The sequence below is a fragment of the Schistocerca serialis genome, chromosome 7 (assembly GCF_023864345.2).
Source record: "Schistocerca serialis cubense isolate TAMUIC-IGC-003099 chromosome 7, iqSchSeri2.2, whole genome shotgun sequence".
Taxonomy (NCBI): domain Eukaryota; kingdom Metazoa; phylum Arthropoda; class Insecta; order Orthoptera; family Acrididae; genus Schistocerca; species Schistocerca serialis.
In genome coordinates, this window is record NC_064644.1 from 623,502,980 (window position 1) to 623,522,129 (window position 19,150).

The following is a 19,150-nucleotide window of genomic DNA, read 5'->3' on the forward strand; positions in this document are numbered from 1 at the left end:
GTCACCAGTTTTAGTTTCCGATGCACAACTGCAGGTTTTCTCTATCCCTTGGACCTTCACTTGGACGATGAAACACAAATTTTGCATCGGAATTAAATACAAAAGACACAATGCCAAATTAAGTACAAGAAGACTGAGCCTTCTTACCGTCTATGTGTTGAGCCTCTAATGTGACATCAGTTTTAGATTCCGATGCACAACTGCTGGTTTACCGTATCCCTTCGACATTCGCATTGTCGATGAACCAAGGTAATTGCAACGGAATTAAGTTCAAAAGGCAAAATGCCGACTTAAGAACAAGAAGACTGACTTTTCTTAGTGTCAATGTTTTGAGCCCTAAATGTGAGACCAGTTTTAGATTCCGATGCTTCACTTCTAGTTTACTGAATCCCTTGGACCTACGCATTGTCGATGAAACACTGAAATTGCATTTGAAATAAATACAAAAGGTACAATACAGACTTAAGTACATGAAGAATAGTGTTCTTACCGTCTAAGTTTTGAGCCTTTCCTGTGAGACCAGTATGGATTCCGATGCTTCACTTCAGGTTTACTGTATCCCTTCGACATTCACATTGTCGATGAAACACAGAAATTGCATGTGAAATAAATACTAAAGGTAAAATACCGAATTAAGTACATGAAGACAAAGTGTTCTTACCGTCTTTCCTGTGAGACCAGTTTTTGATTCCGATGCTTCACGTCAGGTTTACTGTATCCCTTGGACCTTCACTTTGACGATGAAACACAAAAATTGCATCGGAATTAAATACAAAAGTTACAATGCCGACTTAAGGACATGAAAACTGATTTTTCTTATTTTCTATGTTTTGAGCCTTTCCTGTGAGACCAGTTTTAGATTCCGTTTCTTCATTTCAGGTTTACGGTGTCTCTTTCACCCTCACTTTGACGTTGAATCACAAGAATTGCATCGGAATCAAATGCAAAATGCTCAATGCCGACTTAGGTACTAGAAGACTATGTCTCCTTACTGTCTATCCTTTGAGCCTTTCCTGTGTTACCAGTTTTAGATTACGATGCACAACTGCATTTTTTCTCTATCCCTTGGACCTTCACATTGACAATGAAGTACAGAAATTGCATAGGAATTAAATACAAAAGGCACAATGCCGATTTAAGTACATGAAGACTGAGTCTTATTAATGTCTATGTTTTGAGCCTTTTTTATGAGACTACTTTTGCATTCCAATGCTTCACTTCGGGTTTACTGTATCCCTTGGACCTTCACTTTGACGATGAAACACAAAAATTGCATCGGAACTAAATACAAAAGGCACAATGCCGACTTATGTACAAAAACACTGAGTCTTCATACTGTCTATGTTTTGAGCCTTTCCTGTGAGACCAATATGGAATACGATGCTTCACATCAGGTTAACCGTATCGATTGTACATTCACTTTGACGATGAAACACAAAAATTGCATCGGAATTAAATATAAAAGGCTCAATGCCGACATAAGGACTAGAAGACTGACTTTTGTTAGTGTCTACGATTTGAGCCGTTCCAGTGGCACCAGTTTTATGTTCTGATGCACAACTACTGGTTTACTGTATCCCTTGGACCTTCAGTTTGACGATGAAACACAGAAATAGCATGGGAATTAAATACAAAATGCACAATGCCGACTTAAGTAATAGAAGACTGAGTCTTCTTACCGTCTATGTTTTGAGCCTTTCCTGTGAGACCAGTTTTAGATTCCGATGCTTCACTTCAGGTTTACTGTATCCCTTCGACCTTCGCATTCACGATGAAACACAGAAATTGGATCGGAATTAAATACAAAAGGGACAATGCCGACTTAAGTATAAGTAGACTGACTTTTCTTAGTGTCAATGCTTGCAGCGTTTCCTGTGTCACCAGTTTTAGATTATGATGTACACTTGCAGGTTAGCTGTATACCTTGGACCTCCCCATTGACGATGAAATACAGATGTTGCATCGGAATTAATTACAAAAGGCACAAAGCCTAATTAACTACAAGGAGACTGAGTCTTCTTACTGTCTATGATTTGAGCCTTTCCTGTGTCACCAGTTTTAGTTTCCGATGCACAACTGCATTTTTTCTCTATCCCTTGGACCTTCACATTGACGATGAAATACAGAAATTGCATCGGAATTAAATACATAAGGCACAATGCCGATTTAAGTACATGAAGACTGAGTCTTCTTAATGTCTATGTTTTGAGCCTTTTCTGTGAGACTACTTTTGGATTCCAATGCTTCACTTCGGGTTTACTGTATCCCTTGGACCTTCACTTTGACGATGAAACACGAAAATTTCATCGGAATTAAATACAAAAGGCACAATGCCGACTTATGTACAAAAACACTGAGTCTTCATACTGTCTATGTTTTGAGCCTTCCCTGTGAGACGAGTATTACATTCCGATGCTTGCCTTCAGGTGTACTGTATCCCTTGGACCTTCACTTTGACGTAGAAACACAGAAATTTTTGGGAATTAAATACAAAAGGCACAATGCCAACTTAAGTTCAAGAAGACTGGGTCTTCGTACCGTCTATGTTTTGAGCCTTTCCTGTGAGACCAGTTTTAGATTCCGATGCTACACTTCTGGTTTACTGTATCCCGCGGACCTTCACCTTGTCTATGAAACACATAAATTCATCGGAATAAAATACGAAAGGCACAATGCCGACCTAAGTACGATAAGACTGACCCTTCTTAGTGTCTATGTTTTGAGCCATTCCTGTGAGAAAGTTTTAGATTTCGATGCTTCACTTCGGGTCTACTGTATCCCTTGGACCTTTACGTTGACGAGAAACACAAAAATTGCATCGGAATTAAGTACAAAAGGCACAATGCCGACTTAGGTACAAGAAGACTGACTCTTCTTAGTGTCTATGTTTTGAGCCTTCCCTGTGAGACTAGTTTTCGATTGCGATGCTTCACTTCAGGTATACTGTATCCCTTATTTCTTCACTTTAACGTTGAAACACAGTAATTTTTGGGAATTAAATACAAAAGGCACAATGCCAAGTTAACTACAAGAAGACCGACTTTTCTTAGTGTCTATGTTTGAGGTTTACCTGTGTCACCAGTTTTATGTTCCGATGCACAACTGCTGGTTTACTGTATACCTTGGAACTTCACATTGACGATGAAACACAGAAATAGCATCGGAATTAATTACAAAATGCACAATGGGGACTTACGTACAAGAAGACTGACATTTCTTAGTGTCTATGTTTCGAGCCTTTCCGGTGTCACCAGTTTTAAATTCAGATGCACAACTGCAGGTTTACTGTTTCACTTGGAACTTCACATTCACGATTTAATACAGAAATTGCATTGGAACTAAGTACAAAAGGCACAATGCCGACTTAAGTACAAGAAGACTGAGTCCTCTTACCGTCTATGATTTGAGCCTTTCCTGTGAGACCAGTTTTAGATTCCGATGCTTGACTTCAGGTTTACTGTATCACTTGGACCTTCACATTGACGATGAAACACACAAATAGCATCGGAATTAATTACAAAAAACACAATGGGGACTTACGTACAAGTAGACTGACTTTTCTTAGAGTAAATGCTTCCAGCGTTTCCTGTGTCACCAGTTTTAGATTCCGATGTACACCTGCAGGTTAGCTGTATACCTTTGACTTTCACATTGACGATGAAATACAGAAATTGCATCGGAATTAAATATAAAAGGCTCAAAGCCGACTTAAGAACAAGAAGACTGACTTTTGTTAGTGATTACGATTTGAGCCTTTCCAGTGTCACCAGTTTTATGTTCTGATGCACAACTGCTGGTTTACTGTATCCCTTGGACCTTCACTTTGACGATGAAACCCAGAAATAGCATGGGAATTAAATACAAAAGGCATAATGCCGACTTAAGAACTAGAAGGCTGAGTCTTCTTACCGTCTATGTTTTCAGCCTTTCCTGTGAGACCAGTTTTTGATTCCGATGCTTCACTTCAGGTTTACTGTATCCCTTGGACCTTCACTTTGACGATGAAACACAAAAATTGCATCGGAATTAAATACAAAATGTACAATGCCGATTTAAGTGCATGAAAACTGATTTTTCTTGGTGTCTATGTTTTGAGCCTCTCATGTGACACCAGTTTTAGATTCCGATGCAAAACTGCTGGTTTACTGTATCCCTTGGATATTCACATTGTCGATGAAACAAGGTGAGACCAGTTTTAGTTTCCGATTCTTCATTTCAGGTTTACGGTGTCCCTTGGACCCTCACTTTGACGATGAAACACAAGAATTGCATCGGAATCAAATACAAAATGCTCAATGCAGACTTAAGTACTAGAAGACTATGTCTTCTTACTGTCTATGATTTGAGCCTTCCCTGTGAGACCAGTTTTAGAATCCAATGCTTCACTTCAGGTTTACTGTATCCCTTGGACTTTCTCATTGACGATAAAACACGGAAATCGCATAGGAATTAAATACAAAATGCACAGTGCCGACTTAAGAACAAGAAGACTGAGTCTTCTTATTGTGTATCCTTTGAGCCTTTCCTGTGTCACCAGTTTTAGATTCCGATGCTTGACTCAGGTTTACTGTATTACTTGGACCTTCACATTGACGATGAAACACAGAAATAGCATCAGAATTAATTACAAAATGCACAATGGGGACTTCCGTACAAGAAGACTGACATTTCTTAGTGTCTATGTTTCGAGCCTTTCCTGTGTCACCAGTTTTAAATTCAGATGCACAATTGCAGATTTACTGTTTCACTTGGAACTTCACATTCACGATTAAATGCAGAAATTGCATTGGAATTAAGTACAAAAGGCACAATGCTGACTTAAGTACAAGAAGACTGAGTCTTCTTACCGTCTATGATTTGAGCCTTTCCTGTGAGACCAGTTTTAGATTCCGAAGCTTGATTCAGGTTTACTGTATCATTTGGACCTTCACATTGACGATGAAACACACAAATAGATCGGAATTAATTACAAGGAACACAATGGGGCTTACGTACAAGAAGACTGACTTTTTTTAGTGTCTATGTTTCGAGCCTAACCTGTGTCACCAGTTTTAGATTCCGATGCACAAATGCTGGTTTACTGTATCCCTTGGACATTCACAATGTCGATGAAACAAGGTAATTGCAACGGAATTAAGTTCAAAAGCCCAAATGCCGACTTAAGAACAAGAAGACTGACTTTTCTTAGTGTCAATGTTTTGAGACCTAAATGTGTGACCAGTTTTAGATTCCGTTGCTTCACTTCTAGTTTACTGAATCCCTTGGACCTTCGCATTGTCGATGAAACACAGCTATTGCATGTCAAGTAAATACAAAAGGCACAATGTCGACTTAAGTACTAGAAGACTGAGTCTTCTTACCATCTATGTTTTGAGCCTTTCCTGTGAGACCAGGATTAGATTCCGATGTTTCACTTCAGGTTTACTGTATCCCTTGGACATTCACTTTGACGATGAAACACAGAAATGGCATCGGAATTTAGTACAAAAGGTACAATGCCGACTTAAGTATATGAAGACTGAGTCTTCTTAATGTCTATGTTTTGAGCCTTTTCCGTGAGACTACTTTTGGATTCCAATGCTTCACTTCAGGTTTACTGTATCCTTTGGACCTTCACTTGGACGATGAAACACAAATATTGCATCGGAATTAAATACAAAAGACACAATGCCGAGTTAATTACAAGAAGACATACTTTTCTTAGTGTCTATGTTTGAGCATTACCTGTGTCAACAGTTTTAGGTTCCGATGCACAACTGCCGTTTTTCTGCATCCCTTGGACCTTCACATTGATGATGAAACACAGAAATTACATCGGAATTAAATACAAAAGGCGGTATGCCGGCATAAGTACAAGAAGACTGAGTCTTCTTACTCTCTATGTTTTGAGCCTTCCCTGTTGGACCAGTATTACATTCCGATGTTTCGCTTCGGGTTTACTGTACCCCTTGGACCTTCACTTTCACGATGAAACACAAAAATTGCATCGGAATTGAATACTATATGGCACAATGCCAAATTAAGTACAAGAACAATGAGTCTTCATACTGTCTAACTTTTAAGCCTTCCTGTGAGACCAGTTTTCGATTCCGATGCTTTACTTCGGGTATACTGTATCGCTTCGACCTTCGCATTCACGATGAAACACAGAAATTGGATCGGAATTAAATACAAAAGGGACAATGCCGACTTAAGTATAAGTAGACTGACTTTTCTTAGTGTCAATGCTTGCAGCGTTTCCTGTGTCACCAGTTTTAGATTATGATGTACACTTGCAGGTTAGCTGTATACCTTGGACCTCCCCATTGACGATGAAATACAGATGTTGCATCGGAATTAATTACAAAAGGCACAAAGCCTAATTAACTACAAGGAGACTGAGTTTTCTTACTGTCTATGATTTGAGCCTTTCCTGTGTCACCAGTTTTAGTTTCCGATGCACAACTGCATTTTTTCTCTATCCCTTGGACCTTCACATTGACGATGAAATACAGAAATTGCATCGGAATTAAATACATAAGGCACAATGCCGATTTAAGTACATGAAGACTGAGTCTTCTTAATGTCTATGTTTTGAGCCTTTTCTGTGAGACTACTTTTGGATTCCAATGCTTCACTTCGGGTTTACTGTATCCCTTGGACCTTCACTTTGACGATGAAACACGAAAATTTCATCGGAATTAAATACAAAAGGCACAATGCCGACTTATGTACAAAAACACTGAGTCTTCATACTGTCTATGTTTTGAGCCTTCCCTGTGAGACGAGTATTACATTCCGATGCTTGCCTTCAGGTGTACTGTATCCCTTGGACCTTCACTTTGACGTAGAAACACAGAAATTTTTGGGAATTAAATACAAAAGGCACAATGCCAACTTAAGTTCAAGAAGACTGGGTCTTCGTACCGTCTATGTTTTGAGCCTTTCCTGTGAGACCAGTTTTAGATTCCGATGCTACACTTCTGGTTTACTGTATCCCGCGGACCTTCACCTTGTCTATGAAACACATAAATTCATCGGAATAAAATACGAAAGGCACAATGCCGACCTAAGTACGACAAGACTGACCCTTCTTAGTGTCTATGTTTTGAGCCATTCCTGTGAGAAAGTTTTAGATTTCGATGCTTCACTTCGGGTCTACTGTATCCCTTGGACCTTTACGTTGACGAGAAACACAAAAATTGCATCGGAATTAAGTACAAACGGCACAATGCCGACTTAGGTACAAGAAGACTGACTCTTCTTAGTGTCTATGTTTTGAGCCTTCCCTGTGAGACTAGTTTTCGATTGCGATGCGTCACTTCAGGTATACTGTATCCCTTGTTTCTTCACTTTAACGTTGAAACACAGTAATTTTTGGGAATTAAATACAAAAGGCACAATGCCAAGTTAACTACAAGAAGACCGACTTGTCTTAGTGTCTATGTTTGAGGTTTACCTGTGTCACCAGTTTTATGTTCCGATGCACAACTGCTGGTTTACTGTATACCTTGGAACTTCACATTGACGATGAAACACAGAAATAGCATCGGAACTAATTACAAAATGCACAATGGGGACTTACGTACAAGAAGACTGACATTTCTTAGTGTCTATGTTTCGAGCCTTTCCGGTGTCACCAGTTTTAAATTCAGATGCACAACTGCAGGTTTACTGTTTCACTTGGAACTTCACATTCACGATTTAATACAGAAATTGCATTGGAATTAAGTACAAAAGGCACAATGCTGACTTAAGTACAAGAAGACTGAGTCTTCTTACCGTCTATGATTTGAGCCTTTCCTGTGAGATCAGTTTCAGATTCCGATGCTTGATTCAGGTTTACTGTATCATTTGGACCTTCACATTGACGATGAAACACTCAAATAGATTGGAATTAATTACAAGGAACACAATGGGGCTTACGTACAAGAAGACTGACTTTTTTTAGTGTCTATGTTTCGAGCCTAACCTGTGTCACCAGTTTTAGATTCCGATGCACAAATGCTGGTTTACTGTATCCCTTGGACATTCACAATGTCGATGAAACAAGGTAATTGCAACGGAATTAAGTTCAAAAGCCCAAATGCCGACTTAAGAACAAGAAGACTGACTTTTCTTAGTGTCAATGTTTTGAGACCTAAATGTGTGAAAAGTTTTAGATTCCGATGCTTCACTTCTAGTTTACTGAATCCCTTGGACCTTCGCATTGTCGATGAAACACAGCTATTGCATGTCAATTAAATACAAAAGGCACAATGTCGACTTAAGTACTAGAAGACTGAGTCTTCTTACCATCTATGTTTTGAGCCTTTCCTGTGAGACCAGGATTAGATTCCGATGCTTCACTTCAGGTTTACTGTATCCCTTGGACATTCACTTTGACGATGAAACACAGAAATGGCATCGGAATTTAGTACAAAAGGTACAATGCCAACTTAAGTATATGAAGACTGAGTCTTCTTAATGTCTATGTTTTGAGCCTTTTCCGTGAGACTACTTTTGGATTCCAATGCTTCACTTCAGGTTTACTGTATCCTTTGGACCTTCACTTGGACGATGAAACACAAATATTGCATCGGAATTAAATACAAAAGACACAATGCCGAGTTAATTACAAGAAGACATACTTTTCTTAGTGTCTATGTTTGAGCATTACCTGTGTCAACAGTTTTAGGTTCCGATGCACAACTGCCGTTTTTCTGCATCCCTTGGACCTTCACATTGATGATGAAACACAGAAATTACATCGGAATTAAATACAAAAGGCAGTATGCCGGCATAAGTACAAGAAGACTGAGTCTTCTTACTCTCTATGTTTTGAGCCTTCCCTGTTGGACCAGTATTACATTCCGATGTTTCGCTTCGGGTTTACTGTACCCCTTGGACCTTCACTTTCACGATGAAACACAAAAATTGCATCGGAATTGAATACTATATGGCACAATGCCAAATTAAGTACAAGAACACTGAGTCTTCATACTGTCTAACTTTTAAGCCTTCCCTGTGAGACCAGTTTTCGATTCCGATGCTTTACTTCGGGTATACTGTATAGCTTGGACCTTCACGTTGACGAGAAACACAAGAATTGCATCCGAATTAAATACAAAAGCCACAATGCCAACTTATGTACAAGAAGACTGACTCAAATTAGTGTCTATGTTTTAAGCCTTCCCTGTAAGACCAGTTTTAGATTCCGATGCTTCACTTCAGGTTTACTGTATCCTTTGGACCTTCAGTTTGACGATGAAACACAAAAAATGCATCGGAATTAAATACAAAAGTCACAATGCCGACTTAAGTACAAGAAGACTGACATTCTTTTGTGTCTATGTTTTGAGCCTGTCCTGTGCCACCAGTTTAAGATTCCGATGCAAAACTGCAGGTTTACTTTATGACATTGAGAATGAAACAAAGAAGTTGCATCGGAGTTAAATACAAATGCACCATGCCGACTTAATTACAAGAAACTGAGTCTTCGTAGTGTCTATGTTTTGAGCCTGTCCTGTGTCAATAGTTTAAGATTCCGATGCAAAACTGCAGGTTTACTTTATGCCATTGACAATGAAACAAAGAAGTTGCATCGGAATTAAATACAAATGCACCATGCCGACTTAATTACAAGAAGACTGAGTCTTCTTAGTGTCTATGTGTTGAGCTTTTCCTGTGTGACCAGTTTTGGATTCCGATGGTTCACTTCAGGTTTACTGTATCATTTGGACCATCACTTTGACGATGAAACACAAAAATTGCATCGGAAGTAAATACAGAAGGCACAATGCCGACTAAAGTACAAAAAGCCTGACTTTTCTTAGTGTCTATGTTTTGAGCATTTCTGATGCACAACTGCAGGTTTACTGTATCTCTTGCACCTTAACTTTGGCGATGGAACACAAAAATTGCATGGGAAGTAAATACAAAATTCACAATGCCGACTTAAGTACAAGAAGACAGACTTTTTTTAGTGTCTATATCTTGATTCTCTCCGGTGAGACCAGTTTTTGATTCCGATGCTTCAGTTCAGGTTTACTGTTTCCCTTGGAACTTCACTTTGACGATGAAACAGCGCAATTGCATCGGAATTAAATAGAAAAGGCACAATGCCGACTTAAGCACAAGAAGAATGAGTCTTCTTACCGTCTATGTTTTGAGTCATTCCTGTGAGACCTGTTTTAGATTCCGATTTTCCACTTCAGGTTTACTGTATCCCTTGGACATTCACTTTCACGATGAAACACAAAAATTGCATCGGAATTAAATACAAAAGCCACAATGCCGACTTAAGTACAAGAAGACAGAAATTCCTTTGTGTCTATGTTATGAGCCTTTCCTGTGTCACCAGTTTAGATTCCGATGCACAACTGCAGAATTACTGTATCCCTTGGACCTTTACATTGACTATGAAACACATAAATTGCATCGGAATTAGATTCAAAAGGCACAATGCCGACTTAAGTACAAGAAGACTGACATTCTGTTGTGTCTATGTTTTGAGCCTGTCCTGTGTCACCAGTTTAAGATTCCGATGCAAAACTGCAGGTTTACTTTATGACATTGACAATGAAACGAAGAAGTTGCATCGGAATTAAATACAAATGCACCATGCCGACTTAATTACAAGAAGACTGAGTCTTCTTAGTGTCAGTTTTTCCTGTGAGACCAGTTTTGGATTCCGATGCTTCACTTCAGGTTTATTGTATCCCTTGGACCATCACTTTGACGATGAAACACAAAATTTGCTTCGGATTTAAATACCAATGGCACCATGCAAATTTACGTTTAAGCAGACCGAGTCTTCTTACCGTCTATGTTTTGAGCCTTTCCTGTGAGACCAGTTTTAGAATCCGATGCTTCACTTCAGGTTTACTGTATCCCTTGGACCTACACTTTGACGATGAAACACAAAAATTGCATCGGAATTAAATACAAACGGCACAATGAAGACTTAAGTACAAGAAGACTGAGTCTTCTTAGTGTCTCTCTTTTGAGCCTTTCCTGTGAGTCCAGTTTTAGATTCCGACGCTTCACTTCAGGTTCACTGTATCCCTTGGACCTTCACGTTGACGATGAAACACAGAAATTGCTTCGGAATTAAAAACAAAAGGCACAAAGCCGACTTAAGTACAAGAAGACTGAGTCTTCCTACCATCTATGTTTTGAGTCTTTACTGTGAGTCCAGTTTTAGATTCCGATGTTTCAATTCAATTTTACTGTATCCCTTGGACCTTCACTTTGACGATGAAACACAAAAATTGAATCGGAATTGAACACTAAACGCACAATGCCGACTTAAGTGCAAGAAGATTGAATCTTCCTACCGTCTATGATTTGAGCCTTTCCAGTGAGACCAGTTTTAGATTTTGATGCTTCACTTGAGGTTTACTGTATTCCTTGGACCTTCGATATGCCGATGAAACACAAAAATTGCATCGCAATTAAATACAAATGGCACAATGCCGACTTTAGTACAAGAAGGTTGTGTCTTCTTACCGTCTATGTTGTGAGCCTTTCCTGCGAGAGCAGTTTTAGATTCCGATGCTTCACTTCAAGTTTTGTGTATCACTTGGACTTACATACTGACGATGGATCACAAAAATTGCATCGGAATTAAATACAAAAAGCGCAATGCCGACTTTAGTACAAGAAGACTGAATCTTCTTACCATCTATGTTTTCAGCCTTTCCAGTGAGACCAGTTTTATAATCCGATGCTTCACTTCAGGTTTACTGTCTCCCTCGGACCTTCACTTTGACGATGAAACACAGAAAACACATCGGAATTAAATACAAAAGGCACAATGCCGACTTAAGTACAAGAAGACTGAGTCTTCTTACTGTCTATGCTTTGAGCCTTCCCTGTAAGGCCAGTTTTGGATTCCAATGCTTCACATTAGGTTTACTATATTTCTTCGATCTTCACTTGGACGATGAAACACAAAAATTCCATCGGAATTAAAAATAAAAGGCACAATGACGATTTTAGTACAAGAAGACTGACTTTTCTTAGTGTCTATGATTTGAACCTTTCCTGTGAGAGCAGTTTTAGATTCCGATGTACAACTGCAGCTTTACTGAATCCCTTGGACCTTCACTTTGACGATGAAACGCAGAAATTGCATCGGAATTAAATACACAAGGCACTATGCCGACTTAAGTACAAGAAGTCTGAGTCCTCTTACGGTCTACGGTTTGAGCCATTCCTGTGAGACCAGTTTTAGATTCCGATGCTTCACGTCAGGTTTACTGCATCCCTTGGTCCTTCAGTTTGATGATGAAACACAAAAATTTGCTCGGAATTAAATATAAAAGGCACAATGCCGACTTAAGTACAAGATGACTGACTTTTCTTAGTGTCTATGATTTGAATCTTTCCTGTGAGACAAGGTTTAGATTCCGATGCTTCACTTCAGGTTTACTGTATCCCTTGGACCTTCACTTTGACGATGAAACACTGAAATTGCATCTGAATTAAATACAAACGGCACAATGCAGACTTAAGTAGAAGATGACTGAATCTTCTTAGTGTCTATGATTTGAGCTTTTCCTGTGAAACCAGTTTTAGATTCCGACGCTTCACTTCAGGTTTACTGTACCCCTTGGAAATTCTCGTTGACGATGATACATAGAAATAGCTTCAGAATTAAATATAAAAGGCACAATGCCGACCTAAGTACAAGAAGACTGAGTCTTCCTACCGTCTATGTTTTGAGCCTTTCCTGTGAGTCCAGTTTTAGATTCCGATGTTTCACTTCAGGTTTACTGTATCCCTTGGACCTTCATTTTGACGATGAAACACAAAAATTGCATTGGAATTGAACACAAAAGACACAATGCCGACTTAAGTACAAGAAGACTGAGTCTTCTTACCGTCTATGTTTTGTGCCTTTCCAGTGAGGCCAGTTTTACATTCCGATGCTTCACTACAGGTTTACTGTATTCCTTGGACCTTCACGTTGACGATGAAACACAGAATTTGCGTCGGAATTAAATACAAAAGACACAATGCTGATTAGGTACAAGAAGACTGTGTCTTCTTACCGTCTACGTTTTGAGCCTTCCCTGTGAGTCCAGTTTTAGATTCCGATACTTCATTTCAGGTTTACTGTTTCCCTTGGACCTTCAATTTGACATTGAAACACAGAAATTGCATATGAATTAGATACAAAAGGCACAATGCCGACTTAAGCGCAAGAGGACTGTGTATTCTTACAGTCTATGATTTGAGCTTTTCCTGTGTCACTAGGTTTTGTTTCCGATGCACAACTGCTGGATTACTGTATCCTTTGGACCTTCACTTTGACGATGAAACACAATAATTGAATGGAAAGTAAATACAAAAATCACAATGCCGTCGTAAGTACAAGAAGACTGACTTTTCTTAGTGTCTATGTTTTGAACCATTCCTGAGAGACCAGTTTTATAGTCTGAGGCTTCACCTCAGATTTACTGTATGCCTTCGACTTTCACTTTGACGATGAAACACAGAAATTGCATCGGAATTAAATACAAAAGGAACAATGCCGACTTAAGGACAAGAAGACTGAGTCTTCTTATCGTCTATGTTTTGTGCCTTTCCTGTGAGACCAGTTTTAGATTCCGATGCTTCACTGCAGGTTTACTGTATCCCTTGGACCTTCACTTTGACGACGAAACACAAAAACTGCATCGGAATTAAATACAAAAGGCACAATGCTGACTTAAGTACAAGAACACTGAGTCTTCATACTGTCTAAATTTTGAGCCTTGTCTGTGACACTGGTTCTAGATTCCGATGGTTCATTTCAGGTATACTGTATCTCTTGGACATTGACGTTGCAACACAGAAATAGCAAAGGAATTAAATACGAAAGGCACAGTGCCGACTTAAGTACAAGGAGACTGACATTTCTTAGTGTCTGTGTTTTGAGCCTTTCATGTGTCCCCAGTTTTAGATTACGATGCTCAACTGCAGGTTTACTGAATCCTTTGGACCTTCAAATTGAGGGTGAAACACAGAAATTGTATATGAATTAAATACAAAAGGCACAATACCGACTTAAGTACAAGAAGACTGAGTCTTCTTGCTGTCTATGTTTTTCGCCTTTCCTGTGTCACCAGGTTTAGATTCCGATGATTCACTTCAGGTTTACTGTCTCACTTGGACCGTCACAATGACGATGAAACACAGAAATTGCTTCGAAATTAAATACAAAATGCACAATGCAGTCTTAAGGAGAAGAAGGCTGAGTCTTCTTACTGTCTATGCCTTGAGCCTTTCCTGTGGGACCAGTTTTAGATTCCGATGCTTCACTTCAGGTTAACTGTATTCCTTGGCCTTTCACTTTGACGATGAAACAGATATTTCATCGGAATTAAATACAAAAGGCACAATGCCGACTTAAGTACAAGAATACCGACTTTTCTTAGTGTCTATGTTTTGAAAATTTCCTGTGTCACCAGTTTTAGATTCCGATGCACCACTGCAGGTTTACTGTATCCCTTGGACCTTCACATCGATGATAAAACTCAGAAATTCCATCGGAATTAAATACAAAAGGCACAATGCCGACTCAAGTACAAGAAGACTGAGGCTTCTTAGCGTCTATGTTTTGAGCCTTTCCTGTGAGACCAGTTTTAGAATCCAATGCTTCACTTCAGGTTAAATGTATACCTTGGACCTTCACTTTGACGATGAAACACAAAAATTGCATCGCAATGAAATACAAAAGTCACAATGCCGACTTAGGTACAAGAAAACTGGGTCTTCTTACCGTCTACGTTTTGAGCCTTTCCTGTGAGTCCAGTTTTAGATTCCGATGCTTCATTTCAGGTTTACTGTTTCCCTTGGACCTTCACATTGACGATGAAACACAGAAATTGCATATGAATTAGATACAAAAGGCACAATGCCGACTTAAGCACAAGAGGACTGAGTATTCTTACTGCCTATGATTTGAGCCTTTCCTGTGTCACCAGGTTTAGTTTCCGATGCACAACTGCAGGATTACTGTTTCCCTTGGACCTTCACTTTGACGATGAAACACAAAAATTGAATGGGAAGTAAAAACAAGAATCACAATGCTGACGTAAGTACAAGAAGACTGACTTTTCTTAGTGTCTATGTTTTTAACCATTCCTGTGAGACCGGTTTTATAGTCTGAGACTTCACCTCAGGTTTACTGTATGCCTTGGACCTTCACTTTGACGATGAAACACAAAAATTTCGTCAGAATTAAATTCAAAATGCACAATGCCGACATAAGTACAAGAAGACTGACTTTCCTTAGTGTCTATGTTTTGAGCCTTTCGTGTGTCAACAGTTTTAGATTCCGATGCACAACTGCAGATTTACTGTATCACTTGGACCTTTACATTGACGTTGAAACACAGAAAATGCATCGGAATTAAACTCAAAAGGCACAATGCCGACTTAACTACGAGAAGACTGACTTTTCTTAGTGTCTATGTTTTGAGCCTTTCCCGTGTCACCAGTTTTAGATTCCGATGCAAAACCGCAGGTTTACTGTATCCCATTGATGATGAAACACAGAAATTGCATCGGAATTAAATACAAATGCACAATGCCGACTTAAGTACAAGAATAGTGAGTCTTCTTACCGTCTATGTTTTGAGCCCTTCCTGTGAGACCAAGTTTAGATTCCGATGCTTCATTTCAGATTTACTGTATCCCTTGGACCATCACTTGGACGAAGAAACACAAAAATTGCATCGGAATTAAACACAAAATTCAAAATCCCGACTTAAGAACAAGAAGAGTGACTCTTCTTAGTGTCTATGTTTTGAGCCTTTCCTGTGAGACGAGTTTCAGATATCGATGCTTCACTTCTGGTTTACTGTATCCCTTGGATCTTCACTTTGACGATGAAACACAAAAACTGCATCGGAATTAAATACAAACGGCACAATGCGGACTTCAGTACAGGAAGACTGAGTCTTGTAAGTGTCTATGTTTGAGCCATTCCTGTATGACCAGTTTTATTTTCCTATGCTTCACTTCAGGTTTACTGTATCCCTTGGACCTTGACGGTGACGATTAAACACAAAAATTGCGTGGGAGGTAAATACAAAATTCACAATTCCGACTCAAGTACAAGAAGACTGACTTTTCTTAGTGTCTTTGCTTTGAACCTTTCCTTTGAGACCAGTTTTAGATTCCGATGCTTCACTTGAGGTGTACAGTTTCCCTTGGACCTTCACTTTCACGATGCTTTGAACCTTTCCTGTGAGACCAGTTTTAGATTCCGATGCTTCACTTGAGGTGTACTGTATCCCTTGGACCTTCACTTTCACGATGAAACACAGAAATTGCATCGGAATTAAATACAAAAGGCACAATGGAGACTTTAGTGCAAGAGGACTGACTTTTCTTGGTGTCTATGTTTGAGCCCTTCCAGTGTCACCAGTTTTAGATTCCGATGCACAACTGCAGGTTTATTGTATCCCTTGGACCTTCACATCGATGATAAGACTCAGAAATTGCATCGGAATTTAATACAAAAGGCACAATGGCGACTCAAGTACAAGGAGACTGAGTCTTCTTAGTGTCTATGCTTTCAGTTATTCCTGTGAGACTAGTTTTAGATTCCGATGCTTCACTTCCGGTTTACTGTATCCCTTGGACCTTCACTTTCACGATGAAACACAGAAATTGCATCGGAATTATATACAAAAGGCATAATGCCGACTTTGGTACGACAAGACTGTGTCTCCTTACCATCTATGTTTTAAGCCGTTCTTGTGGGACTAGTTTTAGATTCCGGTGCTTCACGTCATGTTTACTGTATCCCTTGTACCCTCACGTTGACGATGAAACACAGAAATTGCTTCGGAATTAAGTACAAAAGGCACAATGCCGACTTAAGTACCAGAAGACTGAGTCTTCTTACTGTCTATGATTTCACCCTTTCCTGTGAGACCAGTATTAGATTCCGATGCTTCACTTCAGGTTTACTGTAGCCCTTGGACCTTCACTTTGACAATGAAACACAAAAATTGCATCGGAAATAAATACAAAAGGTACAATGCCGACTAAAGTACAAGAAGACTGACTTTTCTTAGTGTCTATGTTTTGAGCCATTCCAGTGTCACCAGTTTTAGATTCCGATGCACAACTGCAGGTTTACTGGATCCCTTGTACCTTCACATTGACAATGAAATACAGAAATTGCATTGAAATTAATTACAAAAGTCACAATCCCGACTCAAGTACAAGAACACTGAGAAATCTTACTGTCTATGTTTTGAACATTTCCTGTGAGACGAGTTTTAGATTCCGATGCTTCACTTCGGGTGTACAGTATCCCTTGGACCTTCACATTGTCGATGAAACACAGAAATAGCATCGTAATCAAATACAAACGGTACAATGCCGACTTAAGTACGAGAAGACTGACTTTCCATAGTGTCTATGTTTTGAGCCTTTCCTGTGTCACCACTCTTAGATTCCGATGCAAAACTCCTGGTTTACTGTATCCCATTGACGATGAAAAACAGAAGGTTGCTTCGGAATTAAATGCAAATGCACCATGCCGACTAAAGTACAACAAAACTCAGTATTCTTTCCGTCTATGTTTTGAGCCCTTCCTGTGAGACCAGTTTTAGTTTCCGATGCTTCACTTCAGATTTACTGTATCACATGGACCTACATACTGACGATGAATCACAAAAATTGCATAGGAATTAAATACAAAAGGCACTGTGCCGTCTTAAGTACAAGAAGACTGAGTCTCCTTACCGTCTATGATTTCAGCCATTGCAGTGAGACCAGTTTTAGTTTCCGATGCTTCACTTCAGGTTTACTGTATCCCTTGGACCTTCGCTTTGACGATGAAACACATAAATTGCACTGGAACTAAATACAAAACGCACAATGCCGACTTAAGCACAAGAAGACTGAGTCTTCTTACCCTCTATGATTTGAGCCTCTCCTGTGAGACCAGTTTTAGATTCCGCTGCTTCACTTCAGGTTTACTGTATCCCTTGGACCTTCACTTTGACGATGAAACACAAAAATTGCATCGGTATATATACAAAAGGCACAATGCCGACTTAAGTACAAGAAGACTGTGCCTTCTTACCATCTATGAATTGCGACTTTCCAGTGAGACCAGTTTTAGAATCCAATGCTTCACTTCAGGGATTACTGTATTCCATGGACCTTCACTTTGACGATGAAAGACAGAAACTGCATCGGAATTAATTACAAATTCACAACGCCGACTTAAGTACAATTAGACTGACTTTTCTTAGTGTCTATCATTTGAGTCTTGCCTGTGAGACCATTTTTAGATTCCGATGCTTCACTTCAGGTTTGTTGTATCCCTTGGATCTACACATTGACGATGAAAGACAGATATTGTATCGGTAGTAAAAACAAATGGCACAATGCCGACATAAATTCAAGAAACTGACTTTTCTTAGTGTCTATGTTTTGAGTATTTACTGTGTCACCTGTTTTAAATTCCTATGCACAACTGCAGTTTTTATGTATCCCTTGGACCTTCACATTGATGATGAAACACCGAAATTCCATCGGAATTAAATACAAAAGGCACAATGCCACCTTAAGTATAAGGAGACTGAGTCTTCTTACTGTCTATGCTTTGAGCCTTCCCTTTCAGACCAGTTTTAGATTCCGATGCTTCACTTCAGGTTTACTGTACCCCTTGGACCTTCGCTTTGACGATGAAACACATAAATTGCATCGGAATTAAATACAAAAGGCCAATGCCTACTAAAGGACAAGAAGACTGAGTCTTCTTACCGTCGATGTTTGGGCCTTTCTTGTGAGACCAGTTTTAGATTCCGATGCTTCACTTCAGGTTTACTGTATCCCTTGGACCTTCACTTTGACGATGAAACACAGATATTTCATCGGAATTAAAATCATACGGCACAATGCCGACTAAAGTACAAGAATACTGAGTCTTCTTACCGTCTATGTTTTGAGCCTTTCCTAGGTCACCAGTTTTAGATTCCGTTGCAAAACTGCAGGTTTACTGTATCCCACTGACGATGAAACACAGAAGTTGCATCGGAATTAAATACAAAAGGCTCAGTGCCGACTCAAGTACAAGTAGACTAAGTCTTCTTAGTGTCTATGCTTAGAGCTATTCCTGTGAGACCAGTTTTAGATTCCGATGCTTCACTTCCGGTTTACTGTATCCCTTGGA